At 43.2% G+C, this 18652-nt stretch overlaps 1 protein-coding gene and 1 long non-coding RNA gene across 2 annotated transcripts in view; one reads left to right on the forward strand and one right to left on the reverse strand.

The window, feature by feature from the left end:
• LOC121821363 (uncharacterized) overlaps positions 1–6466 on the forward strand; it is a 29233-nt gene extending 22767 nt beyond the window's left edge. Inside the window, exon 3 of the long non-coding RNA XR_006062152.2 lies at positions 3523–6466. This is a non-coding gene — a long non-coding RNA (uncharacterized LOC121821363). The remainder of the gene's footprint in view (positions 1–3522) is intronic.
• Smyd3 (SET and MYND domain containing 3) overlaps positions 1–18652 on the reverse strand; it is a 585856-nt gene that overhangs the window by 483354 nt on the left and 83850 nt on the right. The gene's annotated exons all lie outside the window — the stretch shown is intronic.

Here is an 18652-nt window from a genome sequence, read left to right on the forward strand (position 1 = left end):
CCCAGGATAGCCTGGGCTATGGTTGATTTCTACAACAGTGTAAGCTACTGAAATGTGGACAGGAAATTAGATTGTGCCAAATTAACTGTCAGTCACAAGTCAATCACGAAGATAAGCGTATAGGGAGTCTATGGTCTCTGGAGTCAAAGGAATTAATGGGTACCCCCAAATCTCAGTTGATCAGGAATCTCTCTTTCCGTGGGTGGCAACAGGAAAGACTACCTATGGCACTAAGACAATGAAGCAAGTTATCAGGCAGTAGGAAAGAAGCTTCCAGAATTCATATAGAAAACACAGACCAGGCCGGGAAAAAATGGTTCAGTGGTTAAGAGTGCTTGCTGCTCTTCTATAAGACCGGGTCAGTTTCCAGAACCCATGTCAGTCGGTTCACAACCGCCTGTAACTCCAGCTCCAAGGCATTTCACACCCTCTTCTGGCTTCCACAGGCGCACGCACACACATACGTACACACACACACACACACACACACACACACACACACACACACCACAAATAAATAAAGAGAAGTTTTAAAAGTCATGTTGTCTCCCAGTTCCCCTCCACCCCTGGCTTATACAAAACCCACTTTAAATGTCTCACACAGAACAAACTTCATCTAGAATACAGATGCATATAATACACTTATTGTACGGGGCTCTTTTAAGTGATTTTCCTACTTCTCTAGAAATCTCCCAGTGTGCCTGACCCATTATGGAAAATAACTGGCTCAGCACTGAGCCTCTGGGCCGGGCACTGCCTGTGACAATGCTCGGGAGACAGCAGCCCTCCCCTCTCTGAAGCGCACCACTCCTGAGCCTGGTCTACGCAGAAACCGCTCCACCATGCAGCATGGGTCCTTCCAACCTCACCTCTCAGGTTTAAGACCCACACCCAGTGGCCTTCAGAAAACTGAATAAACCCTCAAAATTCAGGGTTCAGCATGTGGTTGATGGACACAATGGAAAGAGATCTTAGCTGAGAAACAAGAGAATTCGGTAAAACTTAAATAATTTAAAATTGACAGGAAGAATACTGATTTGGGCAAATTGACTTAACTCTACACACCTTAAAACAAGCTATAAGGATAATTCTCTAGGTGGAATTCCTAGGGAAATACTGTTCACACAAGTGAGATATAAAATGGTTTGTGGGGGAAATGCAGATGAGGAGTCCGGAGTGCTCAGATGAGCAGCTCTCAAGAATGAAGTCCACGGAAAAAAGCATGCCTTTTTTTGACACGGAGAAAGCCTAGGATAACTAGATAAATGAAGTCTAAATAGATGATTTTCATGCAAAGAGATCATAGTAATATTATATCTTCACAAAATTTTCATGCTTATATCTGAAATCTAAGCATTAGGATTCATTAAAAATGGCAATGCCGTATGGCCAAGTGCTTGGATGTTTCTTTGTGGAAATTCTACACTATGAGAAAAAGATTATTTCAATTAAAATCATGCTATTCTTCCAGAGCAGTGAAATCGCTGTACCTCTAACTAAACGAAAGATGCTAGAAAATGTTAAACATAAGACCTCCCTTTGGCGTGAATATTCACAACAATTTAGAGACAGGATCTTCTGGGTTTTGTTGCCAAATAGTAATTACGTTGGTTTGGGCCCAAAGGCCTTTTTCAAAATTAAAGAGATTCACTCTCCCATCCATATAACTAACAAATGATTTTTAATACAAAGCAACAGATGTGGTCAGAAGAATATAACTCCATGAGAAACGGAAAACAGAGCTGATTTAGCTTCTTTTCCTGTGTTCCCTGGCACTGTATTTCACAATTCTAGCATATAACGTAGAAAATTAGAAAACAAAATGACTAATACTTCAGGGAAACTGACTCTCCTACTCACTGGCACCAAACCCTCCCGGAGGCAAACAAGCAATCTAAATCCCCTAACTCTTAAACAAAGGGACAGCAAATATCTGGGTCATGCTAGTCACGGGAGGCGCTACCCGCTGCGACTCTCCACTGTCCGCAGATCTCTAAATTAAAGCCATTGTCTTTCCAGCTAACGGGTACACACACTTCAGTGTTCCATGAGTGAGACCACGTTAAAGCCTGTGCGCACGACTGTGGGGAGAGCAATGTGGTGATTGCTCCTGAGCCACCACGGCCAAGATCGGTTGAATGGGCACTGGAAGAAAGAACAGTGAAAAGAGACTTCTGAGAAGTCATGGGGCTGCACAAGACCCGAGTTCAAACAAAAGAAGTCACTTTCTCCTGGAGGGACAGGGGTGGATGCTAGGGCTGTGGTACGGGAAAGGAAGTTAATTCCTTCAGCGATCTGAGTTCGCATCTGAGGCCTACCAACTACGAACAGTGCAGGGAGGACACGCCCTTAGCTCCCCTTCCTCCACAGGAAAGAGGCAATGTGTGACCACTGTGCAGACCATGGCAGATGATTACAGAGTGAATACAAAACACTGCCAACAGGCTATCTACCAGAGACATGAGCCAATCAGCTACACGTCTTTTCAAATGGTGGTGATTTCATCTAGCTCTATGCCATATAAGATCATTTCATCCAAGTAGATAGGCCACATCAGAAAGGGAGAAAAACAAGTTTTTGCACGCCTTTCCCAGGACTGCTGGAAAAGCAAAATCTACGTGTGTCTAGTAGTGTTCACTCAATCAAACTGACAGTTCACAAGTTATTACTTTAAAATTCTCATGACCAACAGCCAAGCGACCTAGTCTTAAGTGTTGCCCGGCATCCTGTGTGTCACGGCTTCCTCTGTTCACCAAGCTTCCACCCCGATTGATTTCAATTCAACTCCAACGGCTGACGAGACTGTCTGATCAAGGTCTGACTTGGAAGCAGTAAAAATATTTTTTGAATCTCTCCTTTATGGAAATTCAAGCCAGGGGAGACTATTAAATCTCCGATGATACTAAAAGGCAATTATGACTCGCACTTTCCATTTGCCTTGTGCAAGGTATCTGAAACAAGTTGAGGGGCAAAGGAATATTTTCTTCAAGAGCACAGGTTTAAACTTCCCCATTATATGAAGAATTGTCTGCTACAAGGTTTTACAAGTTGTAAGTCATTTTGATAGCTAGTATTTGAAAATTGCTGACACTCTTGGTACTGAAGTATGCTAGGCCTTTTTTTTTCCCCTGGCAAGACAGACAGACAGACAGACAGACAGACAGACACACACACACACACACACACACACACACACCTGGAGGCAAAATACAAAAAGGATTTTTTTTCATTGATCCTAAAAACCTTTTCAGCCAACTCTAGAAATTCAACTTTGATATCCTAAAAGTATTTGATTCTCCCTAAATCTTGAAGTCTAAAATGGTAAAAACACCTCTAGCTCTGACCAAAGATTCCAATCAAGTGTCACTTAAGTATTGCTACTACAGACACCACACAGCACAACCACTAAAAGTACCACAGGTGACATTCCAATGTGCTCTAACACACCAGCGACGTTTTACATTCCAAAACAACTCATTTTATTACTTTCTAAAGGTATTTTTTTCCCTTTTCTTTCCTAAGGTGCTTCAGACAGGACCCAGGATCCCACACAGCCTAGGCGAAGATCGAAGACCAAGTCCATTGATGGTTTCCTCTCAACTACAGCAATGTGTCTCAGCATCCCTTTCGTTTCTGCCTTCCAAAAGTAAGATCAAGCCAGTCACGATGGCACACATTTTAATCCCATCACTCAGAAGGCAGAGGAGGTAGGGCCTCTGCGAACTGGAGGACAGTCTGGTCTGCAAAGCAAGCTCCATGTTGGCCAAAACTACACAGTGAGACCCTGTCTCAAAAAAAAGAAAGAAATTAGGATTTAAAACAAAAATCCAATAATATGAAATGACTAAAATCTAATTCTTAATAATTTTACATATAAATATTTAAGTATACTATGTATTTAGAAACACAGATATGATTATATTATTTAAAAATCCATTCTATCCGACCCTTGAGTAAAGACTGCCTCATAAATATATACTATATAATTCAGATACAAATATAAACATATACTTTTAGTGTTAATTTAAATCACAACTCATTTGACCTTTCCATGTTGACAGAATTGGTTCTGTATCTACACAATGGCCACCAGGTTAATTACAATGCTCTTACTATTATGAGCCAAACTACAATGAACCCCGTAGAATGTGTATTGTGGGACGTGAAATCGCTGAGTTGTAAGAACACACACGTGGACAATTTTGTACATTAACAAATGGCTCTCCAACATGGCTGCGGATATCTACACTCCCATAGCAGTGTAAAGAGTTGTCCTGCATCCCTAGCCTATCAGCTCCTGATACTGCCAGTCAGTGGGCTCACTGCCAGGCAGAAGATGTGACATTCTGCTTTACAATGTGTTGTTGGGCTCCTCATTATGAATGGTCGAATTAGAACATCTTTACATGTCCATTCACTATTATGGCTTCTCTTATGTGAACGACCTGTTTATATCACTTGTTCATATTCACTGAGTTTTCTCATGGAGTATCATTTTTTGTTGTGTGTACCCTTCATAAATTAATTTCTCTAAGACTGCATTTCTTCCTCAGCAAAGCCCTAAGAGAAATCATTGACACTACAGTCACATTAACCTGGGATTGAATTGTAGTTCACCACTTACATGGGAGTCCAGCTCCAACCTGCCGAAGGGTTCTTGGGGGGAGGAGAGAGGAATGAGGAAGTATTAGCTAGAAATATAGGAAGAGATGACAAGAAAGACAGGACACAGGACAGCTTGGGGTGGGGGGAAGCCTGGGTCAATAACCAGCCGCTTCAAGATCTACTCTTTTATTTATTTATTTAGGTTTTTTTTTTTTCAAGACGGTGTAACTAGAGTTTTCCTGCCTTGTCCACAGTCAGGACAAATCTTTGTCACCCACCAGTCCCACAGCCGCTCAGACCCAACCAAGTAAACACAGAGACTTATATTGCTTACCAACTATATGGCCATGGCAGGCTTCTTGCTAACTGTTCTTATAGCTTAAATTAATCTATTTCCATAAATCTATACCTTGCCACATGGCTCGTGGCTTACCGGCATCTTCACATGCTGCTTGCCATGGCGGCGGCTGGCAATGACTCTTTCTGCCTTCCTGTTCTTTCTTTTCTCCTCTGTTAGTCCCGCCTATACTTCCTGCCTAGCCACTGGCCAATCAGTGTTTTATTTATTGACCAATCAGAGCAATTTGACATACAGACCATCCCACAGCAACAGGGTTTCTGTGTAGTTTTGGTGCATGTCCTGGATCTTGCTCTGTAGGCCAGGCTGGCCTCGAACTCACAGAGATCCACCTGGCTCTGCCTCCTGAATGCTAGGATTAAAGGTGTGTACTACCACTGCCAGGCCTCAAGATCTATTCTAATGGGATTTTTATACATTGCCAAGGGGAAAGGAAAAAGACTTCCCCCTTTCAAAAATCAATGTATAGCCAAGTGTAGACCCTTCAAAACACCTAGTAACCATGCCCCTGGCCAAATCATCCCATTATGCAGCCCTGCTGGGTAAAGCAAGCTCAGATTCTCTGACCTTGAATAAGGCCTTACTAGGGAGCCTCTGAGGGCTCCAACACACTTAGCTATACAACACTGGGTAATTTAACCACATTGAACTAAAATAAAATAATAGAACAGGTTAGCCATACCTTATCAAATAATCCAAAATCTAAATTGCTCTGAAGTCACAACCATTTGGGAAGGCTAATATCACTAAACAGATTTTTTTTTTATAAAACTTTTACATACTTTTATCTGAAAGGAAAGACTCAATGCATTGGTGACTTTATACATTGCTGAAATACTTGACATAAAGTGACTTAAGGAGGGAAGGTTTATTTTGGGTTACATTTCAAGGGTAACATGCATTCTGGCAGGAAACCACGGCAGGAGGATCATGAAACAGGCTGGTCACGTGTGTCCATACTCAGAAAGTAGAGAGACAAACACAGTACTCGGCTCTCTTCCTTCTTTTTATTCAGTCCAGGACCCTGGCCAACAGAAGGTGTCACTCACATTTAGGATAGGTCCTGCCACCCAAATTTATCTTACCTAGACATTCCCTTACAGATACATCCAGCAGTTTATATTCATGGAGCTTCCCAATCTTGTCAAGCAGACAAATCAATACCAATCACTCCCAAAGACAAGAGAGAAGCAAATATTTTTGGTTTCCTACCTAGATGATAGAAGAGGCTAAGAAAATTTCAACACATCAACTTTCTCTTCATCCTACACATTAGGCTGCTATGAAACATCTTTCACTACAGAAAAGTCAATCACCTCTTTTCAGGTAAGTTCACCCATTTCCACACTCAGCAATCCCCCCGTTTATTGCTCATTTATAATAGTCTCGGGAGAAGGAAATGTGTAACTGATCAGCCTTGACGAACTCAAAGAATCCCAATATAGCAGTAAATTAAAACATCTATTTTCCCCAAGAGAAAATTAGAGAAACAATTTTTAAAATGTCATTACTTGAATGCTTTTTCACAATCATGTGCTTTTTGAAATGGCAAACTCTAATTGTCTCTTAAAGATCTCCTTTTGAATGTCACATCCTCCCCGTGGTTGCTGCTCTTGCTCCTGCTGGCCCAGTTAGATCACTGTGGCATTCTTAGTTATACCACGGGTTGCAGAAGGTGCTGGGGCTTGAACTCCGGTCATCAGGCTTGCATGGCAACCTGCTGAGCCATCTCATTGGCCTTTTATTTTATTTGCTATTTTCTTAATAACTTGTTACTTCTACCAACTTCAAGCTGATTTTTACAGCCACATTTTCCCCTCAATGGAGTAATTTTGAAATCAAAATGACAAGTAAAAATAGAAGATGCTTTTAAAATGTGTTTTACAGTGAATTTTTCAACGTGCATCTGTCTCTCCCAAAAGACAGCTGCCATGAAGTCTGGCGTCCCTGAATGCTTTAATTTACAGTGTAAAGTGAGTCCCAGTGAACTGCTCTCTGACTGGGTGGCCAGAGCTTCCGGCCTCACTCTTTATCAAAGCACGGCCTCTGCATTCTCTTCTTCCTTTATTTCTCAGTATCTGATATCTAGCCAAGCAATTGGCAGGTAACCTAGAATCAGTCAGTGAATGGACAGGTGACTAGGGCAGTTCGGCACAATGAGTATCTTTTAAAAAAAGAACACACAGCTTTACACAGAGACATGACCTTCACCTTCCAACCCTCAAATGTTCCCTCAGCAGTCCTAAGAAGATGGTTGTCACAGTGGCAAAACCCAAAGCCCCTACGATCAGCCGAATAAAACAGTAGCAAAGTTCCTACTGTCACACCCAGACATGATGTCCACACTATGATTCAGGAGACATTTCAATTTGGTAGCCCGGGCCGGAAACATCAAGTGTGCTCCCACTGAAAGTGAATGAGACAACGGTACGAAACCGTCACTTTCTGAAAGGAAACCCCCAGACAACAGAAAGCGGGGAGGGGGTAGAAATTAAGAAGACGTGTAGAACCAGGCAGTGGTAACGCACACCTTTGATCCCAGCACTCAGGAGGCAGAGGCAGGTGGATCTCTGTGAGTTCGAGGTCAGCCTGGTCTATAGAGCAAGTTCCAGGACAGTCAGGCTGACATAGAGAAACCCTTTCTTGAAAGAAAAAACAAAAAAAAAACATCATGATGATGATGATGACGACGATGAAGAAAAAGAAGGAAAAGGAGAAGATGTTGATGATGATGACAACAAACGTAGATGTAACCGTCTTGTTAAATAAGAAACACAGAGTCAATGCAGAGATGAAAGCCCAAGAGGTCAGAGCAATAGCTAAGAGCTAAAAACCTTACCCTTCACTGCCACTGCTGTCCTCCTCAGCAAGTGCGCTACTTCCTGTGTATCTGTCTTTATATAGACTTTCTGTTCTGCCTTCTCATTGGTTGTAAACCCAACCACATGACCTCCTCGTCACTGCCTGTCTGTACAGGCCTCCAGGTCTTCTATGGTTGGTATTGAGATTAAAGGCATGTGTCTCCATGCTGGCTGTATCCTTGAACACACAGAGATCTGCCTGTCCTGTGATCGGGATTAAAGGCATGTGCTACCACTGCCAGACTTCTGCTATGGCTTGCTATTAGCCCTGACCCCCAGGCAACTTTATTTATTAACATACAAATAAAGTCACATTTCAGCACAGATAAAATACCATCATAGACAACGTCATATAGAACACTCTCAAGCTGTAACTCTCTCCTCACTATCTTCCCAGACATACAACACAGCCGGTTGCAGAACCGGCTCACATTACTGAAACACCACAAACACTTTTAGTCCTCGGCACAAGTGTCTAGAAACTACTTGTGTTTATATAAAGTGAAGCTATTAATATTTCTCTGCAGCAATAATTACATAAAACAGGGCCTAAAACAAACACAAATCAAGGAATGGCGTTCCCTGAAGCTGTAGTGTATACAACTATAAACAGTTGATTCCATACTCATGAATGGGCTTCTTCACTATGGAAGACCCAAATAGAATAAGAAATGGAGATGTGTGAAAACTGTTTGCTTTTAATTCTAGCTCCTTCTGCTGTATCACATTTTGCACAGAGAAGCATAATGTTTTATTCCACGTGTGGGAAAGCTCTAGGTTATTGGAGATCTCAAAGTAAATGGAGGCAGGCCAAGGTTGGGGACGGATGTGTGGATAACTTTTCTTTGCCTCTGGGTAAGGTCCTTGGGTACCATCACTAGTTTTCCATCATCCACTCCCTACAACTTCAGAAAGGTACCAGCAATCATCTCCCTTCACTTTCAAAAAGAAGGCATCGCCTACTAAATCCTACCCACTGATTCCTAGAACCTGGGAGAGACAGATTTCCTCTCTGACTCCACTTTTCCCGATAGTCCTTCATCAGTTGCGACCTCCCATTGGAGATGGTGGTTTTCTGCAACACCAGAGATGGCTCTCCAGACAGACGTGGCCCGACAACACTGTCACGGACTGAGCTCCTGGTTGGGCAGCACCTCTCTGGGTCACTGCATTCACACAGCGCTGCTTAAACATGTTGGGCCTTGGGGTCAGCTCAGTCTCCTCCATGAGGCAAAGGTGAGGACGATGCCTGCCTGGATGACCTCTAGATCCAATCGGGAGAACTGGCCAAGAGGTTCTAGTCTCCAGTTCCACAGAGGGAGTCCCCCGAGGGTCTCACTTTACCCTGCACATTTGCTTTCCAACTGCCCTCATACTGTCCACAACGCGGGAAAGAAGGCCCAGTTATCATTCAGGTTGCCTGCAAAGCCTTTTGTAATCCTCCACTTACTCTCTCAGCCCAGCGTCATGTGCCTACCTAAAAGAACATGCCACCATCTAACTGCCATTCTGCTATCTCAGTCTAGAAGATTTCTGGAGGGGGACATTTACTGTGTTAATTCATATGACTCTATCGATAAGATGATGCAAAATAGGTGTCCAAATAAATGAGCAATGGAACATATGGAGCAGAGACAGACTTGATAGAACTAGGAACTAAAGATTAAGTTTTGTTTTCAAATTCTCATTGGAGAAATTAAGAGCTGTACGAAGCAAGAACCACAAAAGAAACTGTTATAATAACCATAATGTGCCAGCCAACGTTCTGAGCATCTCACATACATTAGTTCTCTTAACACTTACAGCTCCACCAGGACAGCACTGGCTCGTGACTATCTTAAGGATGGGTAAGCAATAAGAAGTCCATTAAGATACAGAGGCCTTTCTCTAGAAGAGCACACACAAAAGGCCAACAGACACATGGAAGCCATTCAGCATCACTAATCATTAGGAAAACGTCAATCAAAAACCTTGAAAATATACTCCCTGAAACACGCGAGGAGAGATATTAACAATTAGACATGTTCACATGGCAAGGATTAGAAGACACTGAAAGGTTCATACACGGCTGGTAAGAATAGAAAATAGGAACAATCTGGCAGCTCCTCACATGTTAAACATGGAGTCGTCCTGTGATCTAGCAGATTGGCGATGACAGCTAGCGGGAACAGGTTTCAAGGGACAAATGGATTCTAAAATTGGTATCCGCAGCACAGCCCAACAAATTATACAAAGCAAATGAGTGGAATGTAGGGACATGAATTAAATCTCATTGAAATGATTTTTTAATTAAGTTTTAAAAATAAATCACTTGTCCGCTACAGGAGTTACTGTACTACAGAACTTGTCCACTCCAGGAGTTACTGTACAGAACTTGTTCACTCCAGGAGTTACCGTACAGAACTTGTCCACTCCAGGAGTTACTGTACAGAACTTGTCCGCTCCAGGAGTTACTGTACAGAACTTGTCCACTCCAGGAGTTTCTGTACAGAACTCGTCCACTCCAGGAGTTACTGTACAGAACTTGTCCACTCCAGGAGTTACTGTACAGAACTTGTCCGCTCCAGGAGTTACTGTACAGAACTTGTCCACTCCGGGAGTTACCGTACAGAACTTGTCCACTCCAGGAGTTACTGCACAGAACTTGTCCACTCCAGGAGTTACTGTACAGAACTTGTCCGCTCCAGGAGTTACTGTACAGAACTTGTCCACTACAGGAGTTACCGTACAGAACTTGTCCACTACAGGAGTTACTGTACAGAACTTGTCCACTACAGGAGTTACCGTACAGAACTTGTCCACTCCGGGAGTTACTGTACAGAACTTGTCCGCTCCGGGAGTTACTGTACAGCAGAACTTGTCCGCTACAGGAGTTACTGTACAGAACTTGTCCACTACAGGAGTTACTGTACAGAACTTGTCCACTACAGGAGTTACTGTACAGAACTTGTCCACTACAGGAGTTACTGTACAGAACTTGTCCACTCCAGGAGTTACTGTACAGAACTTGTCCACTCCAGGAGTTACCGTACAGAACTTGTTCACTCCAGGAGTTACTGTACAGAACTTGTCCACTCCAGGAGTTACTGTACAGAACTTGTTCACTCCAGGAGTTACCGTACAGAACTTGTTCACTCCAGGAGTTACTGTACAGCAGAACCAGCATTGAGCCTGGCCTGATCCTACACTCTAATTAATCAGAGAAATGTGTGAGTGTCTCATCTTCTCAACCATTTACATCAAAAGAGATAAACTGAAGCAATGCAATTCAATAAGCATTTTTATTTAGGTAATTTTTAAAAGATTAGGAGCATGAGAAAAACATGATGTTTAAGAGAACTCTAAAAAATGTCCTGCTTTATTTCTGATCTATTTTCTCTCCTTTGCTGGGATCCTGCAGTAAAACTGTAAAGTAGCATTAGCCACTGGAGCGGACCCTCCACGTGAATTCTGGTTTAATTATCCTTGGAAAATTCTGAAGAGTTAAAATGCTCTTAGCCATTATCTCACTGGAATAAGCCATTCTTATTCCATGCTCTTCGGAGACAGGAATGAAGTAGCAGACTTAAGAATATATACTCGTCATTGTTCGTATCATTTAAAGTTTTAGAAAATACGATACAACTCACACAATGTAGGCATGAGTATGACACATGCAATTAGTACAACCGAATCTCTCCAACACATCTCAATCTAAGCACTGGTGTGGTCCTTGAAGACAGTCGTTGCAGCGGCCCTCCATGATCCTCCTTCTCTATCATAAGCATTCTGGCTCCACTGTACACAACCCTGACCACGCCGGCAAGACCCTGGCATCAGAACACCAAGGAAAAGGGGGCTCCCAGCATGAACACACAGCAGAGCCCGCCAGCACCTGGAGAACGAATGTTTTCCAGAAACCGAGCCTCCGCCATCTCCATCAGCCTGCAGAACCTTGCTCTGGGCTTACTGGATGCAGGATTTTCACAGCGGTCAGAATATTCCAAAGATGGGACTCACACAGGGTACTGAAGCCCGTCCTATTTCTATACCGAATCTCAACAATAAACACAGTAGCAATGAACTCATGAATGTGTTATGCTGCACTATGTGAGACAGGCCATTTGGTCACTTGTCAGAGATCCATCTTAGCCAGTCGGGCTCAAAGCCAAGAGAGAGAGAGAGAGGTTCTAACTCCCTCCATTTCAAAACACAGGACAGCATTTCTACCACTATTCCACACAACCAATCAAGAATAGCGGCACAGATCTGAAAACATAACTCTTCAGAACGAGGCAGGCTCTAAGTATATTAATATGTAAGTCCATGCGCACCAAAGGCCAAGTACGGAGAATTGTCATTTTGCTCTGTCCCTGAAATGTCATCATGCATCCGGAACAGAGACCTCAGTGCCAACATCACTCATGCAGTTCCACAGGGAAATATTTTATTCTTCTATTTCCCTTCCACCTGAGACAAACTGATGCTTTTCAAAGAGTCGTCTGAATGGCCCTAAGGGGCTCTCAAAAGTAAACGGGACCAAATCAGTGGCTGTCAGTTGCCTTTGAAGAAGTGCCCATCTTCACTAATGGGTCATCAGCGTCACTAACTAGCGATGCAGAATGGACACCGAGGGACCGAGGACTCCAACCACCACCTCTGTGCTCTGCCATCACCTGAAGAACAGCTGTGTCCAGACACCCATGTCGTAATGAGCGCGTAGGTGGCTTGCAAACCCTGACGGAAGGTTCTGAGGAGACGGCTCAGTCAGGAAAATAACGGCTACCTGAGCATCAGGACCTGAGTTCAGGTGCCCAGAAACCATGTAAAAAAGTGTTCTCCTATAAGCCCAGGGGTAGAGTGGAAGAAACAGACCCGTGAAGCTCACAGCCAGCCAGACTAGACTAGTCAAAGAAATGAACTTCGGGTTCAGTAAGGTAGAAAGTGACAGAGTAAAGGCGTCTAACTCTGACCTCAGGCCTCCACACACAAACGGACACGTACACATATAACACACACACACACACACACACACACACACACACACACACACACACACACTCGATTTAAACAAGCAAGGTGAGTGTGCTGGGTAATCTTCCTGTCTTCATTGTCAGCTTGACTGGATTTACGATCACCATGGAAACACTCCTGGGTATACCTATACATGTTCCAAAAGGTTTACGTGAAGGCTTAAGGGAGGCCCACCCTGAGTGGGACCCTAGGCTGAATAGAAGATGAAGGGGTACTGAGCACCAGCACCCCCTCTTCTGTGTCCTGATGGGGGACACGATATCACTAGCTGCCTTACATTTCTGACACGATTACTTACCTGCCAAGATGGCCTTTCTCCTCACCCCCTGAGCCTAAATAAACCATGAAAAAGAATCAGGATGAGAATGATAAATATCTGCTGGTAAGGATTTCTTTTTTTTTATACTACCAGGCTACACACTGAATAGTATCACTTAAGGATTTATAAGGACATTGTTGCCCTGGAGAATTTATTAAAGAAATTATGCATAAGGCTTTCATCATCCCTCAGTGTGATTCAGTAACATCATCTTGACAATTACTTGTGTAAACACACATAAAACTCAAGCACAGACACTAACAATTCTGAATGATAAATTGGCAGACTGTCAATACGAAGTCATTACGCCCTCATTGTATCTGAGGAGTGTGACCTCAAGAAGCCGTGAGGACTGGGGCTCTGCTCGAGACTACCTTGAACTTGGACCTTTCTCTCTGTTTTCCTTAGGTTCCCTTGCAAAAGAATCAAAAACAAGAGATCAAATGCTACATATCTCAGATACAGAGTCCTTAAAAATGTCTAATGCAAGATGACCAATCTTAAGATAGTCGTTAGTGAGGTCCCTCATTCATTTATTCCTCTAACAGTTGTTTACCAAGCCAGATACCATGACAGATAGCTAGAAATGAGCACAGAACCAACAGGAGCAGAGTCTACCTTCCCACGAAGCTTAGCCTAGTGAGAGGATAATTTTACATAAGTGTATTAGGGGATTTTTATAAATAATCCTGGCAGCTACATCCATATACCATTTGTACCGAAACATTTTTTTTCTTTCTTTTAGTAGGAGCTGGCTATGGTGGTTCATTCACACTTTTTTTTTTTAATTTCTTCTCTTTATTTTATGTGCATTGGCGTTTTGCCTGTGTGTATGTTTGTGTGAAGGTGTCAGAAGCCCCGGAACTAGAGTTACAGACAGGTGTGAGCTGCCATGTGGGTGCTGGGAATTGAACCTGTGTCCTCTGGAAGAACAGTTAGTGCTCTTAACCACTGAGGCATCTCTCCAGCCCCTAATACATTGTTTTGTTTTGTTGTGTTGTTTTTTTTTTTACGAGACAGGGTTTCTCTATGTAGCTTTGTGCCTTTCCTGGATCTCGATCTGTAGACCAGGCTGACCTCGAACTCTCAGAGATCCACCTGCCTCTGCCTCCCAAGTGCTGGGATTAAAGGTGTGTGCCACCACCGCCCAGTGCACTGAAACATTTTTGAACGACCCTTTTTTTTTTTTTTTTTTAAGGATAACTTGGGGAGTTAGAAATGTGGCTCAAGAAAGCCCACCTGGCTTGATTGCCCAACATCATAGATAAATAAATAATGTGAGGTATTCGTACAGCATTAAGAAACAATATCATGCTTGGTATACATTGTTACTTTATGGCTCCTCACACTAGATACATGTCCAAAAGAATATTCCTTGTCTCTTCCAGACTAAACTAGCTGGGACAGAAAAGTTGGAATATTTTGAAAAATAAAACAAATAGGAAAGCAGCCATGGTGAATGATATAAACTGTGTAATAAAAGACCCAAAGTGGTCTAACATTATTTCATTGCCCTAAACAAGATTTAAAAAACTTTGAAGTACACAGTGTCCAGGTATGTATCCTTTTGAGAACAATGAGGAGAAAGCATTTATGTGGAAGGCAATTCTTTCGGGCTTCCTCTCCTTTTCACACACTCGAAGCTCCTACGTGTTGAAGTTTATGAATCAAAAGAAACTGGTCATAGTTAATGACTACAACTTTAACTTTAAAAATGTGTTCAGGGTGGCTCACCACCACAGCATTGGATGCACATTTCCACAGACAAATGTGATCGTTTTCAAAGCAAAGCTTCCAGACAGCTCAGAGCGAAACTGTGGGTAGAGGACAAGCCATTCAATAGAAAACAATAATATTAAACTCCAAAAATTAGGGTACACAGTAACTATACAGAGAACAAACCATCACAGTAATGATGCTTATTAATGCTGGTGATTTTACCCCGACACTTTCAGACTGGTCATTGTGTATGTTATCCTAGAAGAAGAAAAACCCTAAAAACAAAACAGACTGCCTTCACCCTTTTTTTTTTTTCCAGAGAATGGTAAAAGATAAACTTGAGGTATTTTATTTTCACTGTAAGAACGTTACCTCAATATGTTTGGCATTAACAAATTAGGCTTTTGTTTTGATATCAAAATACAGGTGTTTAATGGCCCTAATGAACAAATCCAAGATTAAACTTGTTAATTATCTACTTTCCTAATTTATTAAGCTCCATAATAAAATGTGAAGTAAAACTGCTCAAACCAGTTAAACTGAGTCTTAGTCCGCTAAGATGATTAACACTGCCTTCTTAGAGAAGATCCCTCATCGGAGCACGTGATACCTCTGTGATTTCAGGGCACACATCCCTCTATCCATCACACTAAATGGAAGGGTACGAGAGGTTAATAGAGACAGAGTATCTGTAATAGCCTCCTGCATTTCATCCTTGCCTCAATAGACTCCAGTGATCACTGAGCTGTTTGTGGTGTTCTTAGGAGTCAGTGCTCCCCCTTCACACCCTGGGTAGAGATTAGGAACCACGCTCACCTGTGCTAGTTCTTCTCGGGCCGATCTGATCATTCAGTCTGTGGAAGGCTTCAAAACAACTCACAAGCAGGCACGGTTTTAATTAGAAGCTAAAAATGGCACTGCTAAATACTTAAATAAGACATGAGCAAGGACAATAGCTACTTGCAGTGTGCAAAGCCAATTTCTGGTCTCCATGTCCCAAAAAGAGATCTTTCTCTATTCAGCTCCACAATCACTAGGGCTATGGGAGTCCTGGCCTAGCAGTAGCAGTCAATCACTTAAAATAATGGAAATGAAATTTAAACATGAACTTATACTCTATCGTGGGTTACACTACTAACAGTCAAAACTGCTGCAGACTTCCCAACTCAACATAGAAATTCCCCGGTAGAGACACACAGTTCGCCCGTGGCATGGCAGGTGGACACCTGGCAGGAAGCCTGATGACCTACCTGACTTCTACCCCCAGGGCCCATACAGTAAAAGAAGAAAACCAGCTCCCACAAGTTGTCCTCTGACTTACACACACACACACACTTATACACCATAAATAAATAAAATGTAATTTTGAATTAAAATGGTTGTGTATATACACACACCCGGAGTCTGGGGAATTCCTTGAGCCCAAGAGTTCAAGGGCAGCCGGACAACATACAAGCACCCTGTCTCAAATTCCTCACTGATAGGACAAGTTCTTGCTAAACCAGGCCTGCTTATTCTGCCTGTGGCTGATGAGGAGTGATCCCATCCTCATGGGTTTTCCAGTTCTGCCCTGAGGGAAGAATCACTACAAGACTAAACACCTCAGATTCCCCTGCAGAAGGCCTAAGCCTGGGCCAGAACAGGCCAGAGCAATTTTTGGTGGAAAGCGTTAACGTAGAGTTCCTTTGAGTTGCTGCCCTTTGTTTACTGACCTTGAACTCAAGCTGCCCTTGTACAATGCTGGCCCGTCCTTCTAAGTGACAGAGCACCAGAGACTCCTCATTCCATTAGAGCCTCCTCTCTCTCCTGGTCATGTGACCATGACTGCTGAAGTCACCCCTGGGCAAAAAAACAATCTATGCAGTAGTTCTCAAGCTGTGGGTAGGGACCCCTTTGGAGCTGAATGACCCTTTCCCAGGGGTCACATACCAGATATCCTACATATCAGATACTTACACTATGACTCCTGACAGTAGCAAAATTACAGTTATGAAGTAGCAAGGAAAATAATGTTATGGCTGGGGTTCCCCACAGCATGAGGAATTGTATGAAAAGGCTGCAGTGTTAGGAAGGTTGAGAACCACTGCTCTAAGGAATCTAAGTTCCCATTCTTCTTCTTCTCGGCTGTGTGATCCTGGAAACTGCTCTCTCAGTGTGCCCCTTCATTCATTCACCACTACGGACAGGCTTTGTGATGGCCCCAGGAAGCTGGGAAACTCTGTGTTCCAGTTACTGTCTCCTCCGCCTATTTTAAATAAAGTGTCCATCGTGTATTCCTGGGCCCTCTCCTTTGGGTCCCTCCTCTCAGGACATGTGCACAGCTTACTCCTTAATCTTTGCTGCCCTCAAATGATAATGCAACTCAAAGCATGAACAGTTCCTACACTTTACTGGGAAACAGCCCAGAGCTCACTGGTACGAAGATGGAGGAAGTGTGGTATGTGCTCCCCAACACAGCGGTGGACAGCAGCGGAGACGAACTACAACTACCTGAAATAATGCTGACAGATCTTGAAAACGCAACACTCAGGGGTCTGGCTGGTTTGCTAGCTGGTTTGAATTCTATCTGACACAGGGCAAAGTGGCTAAGTCTGCCTTTAGCGAAGTGACTAAATGCCCTTAGTCTGTCGGCAGAGGCATGCGGATCTCGGTCATTTTGTGGCCAGCCTGGTCTACATGGTAAACCCTAACCAGACACATTACATAATGAGACTTTGTCTCAGAAAGAGAAAAAAAAAAAATAATCTTGATGACTACATTAAGCAATTGTGCCGTTTTATAGACTCAAAATGTAGAAAGAAGTGTAGATCTATACTGAATCTCAAATTTACGATAAAACTTAGGAAACCTCTCAAATACCCTGGTTTGATTTAAAGCTGGCTCTCTGACAGAAATGTATTTACTTGGGTGCATGTTAGATGGAATCCAACTGCTCTATGAATGGACACACCAAACACTGCCAACCTACTCTTCTTCTAATACTATAACCTTAAAAGTAAATAAATAAAGCCCGCCAACATACTTTACCCTTCATTTTCCTACCCTGAACTCAGCTGATGACGATAGCTATAAGGGAAATTTGGGGTGTTGGAAATGTATTCCATATCCCATACCAACACAGCTGTGGGGTAAGCACCGGGACAGCAACCTTGAAGGGTTAACAGTTGAGCTCTCCAGGGCTGAGGCCTGGCTCCAGGTCCCATCTGTGCTGACTTCATACCGAAGGGAGAAGATTGCCCCTGCCCAGGTCTGAAACAGATGCCGAAGTCATTAACGGTTCCTTGAGCCAGCTCAGCAGTACCAGGGATGCCAAGCTGCTGAGTTAGGCGGTCGCCACCTGCCGGACTACAGACGCCTGAGGAGCCAGGCCGGGTGCTTCTGCGTCCACAAAGGCACAGACAGGTGCCGCCGCCTGAATACGGGATATCTGCAGGCAGAATCCCAGGGATGGGGAGCTGCAAGTGTAAGAGGCAGGAAGGAAAAAAAAAAAGGCAACATCTAGAAAGTTCTTAAAGCCTCCTCTGCCTTGTGTCCCCTTCACTTCATGGACCTGTACTTTTCCATACTAGACACATTTAGCTATTTTTACTCGGCTAAAGATAGCTTAATAAAATTAACAATTAACTTCCTCCGTCACATTCCAAGTGCTGACAAATGGCTAGTAGCTGGCTACCATATTGGACACAGCAAATACAAACCCAGCACAATTAATCTGAGGGTGTCAAGAGCTGGATGGCTGAGGCAGCTCTCAGAGGGTGTCTTCACTGAACAGAATGA

Source organism: Peromyscus maniculatus, chromosome 11 (genome assembly GCF_049852395.1).
Source record: "Peromyscus maniculatus bairdii isolate BWxNUB_F1_BW_parent chromosome 11, HU_Pman_BW_mat_3.1, whole genome shotgun sequence".
Lineage (NCBI taxonomy): Eukaryota > Metazoa > Chordata > Mammalia > Rodentia > Cricetidae > Peromyscus > Peromyscus maniculatus.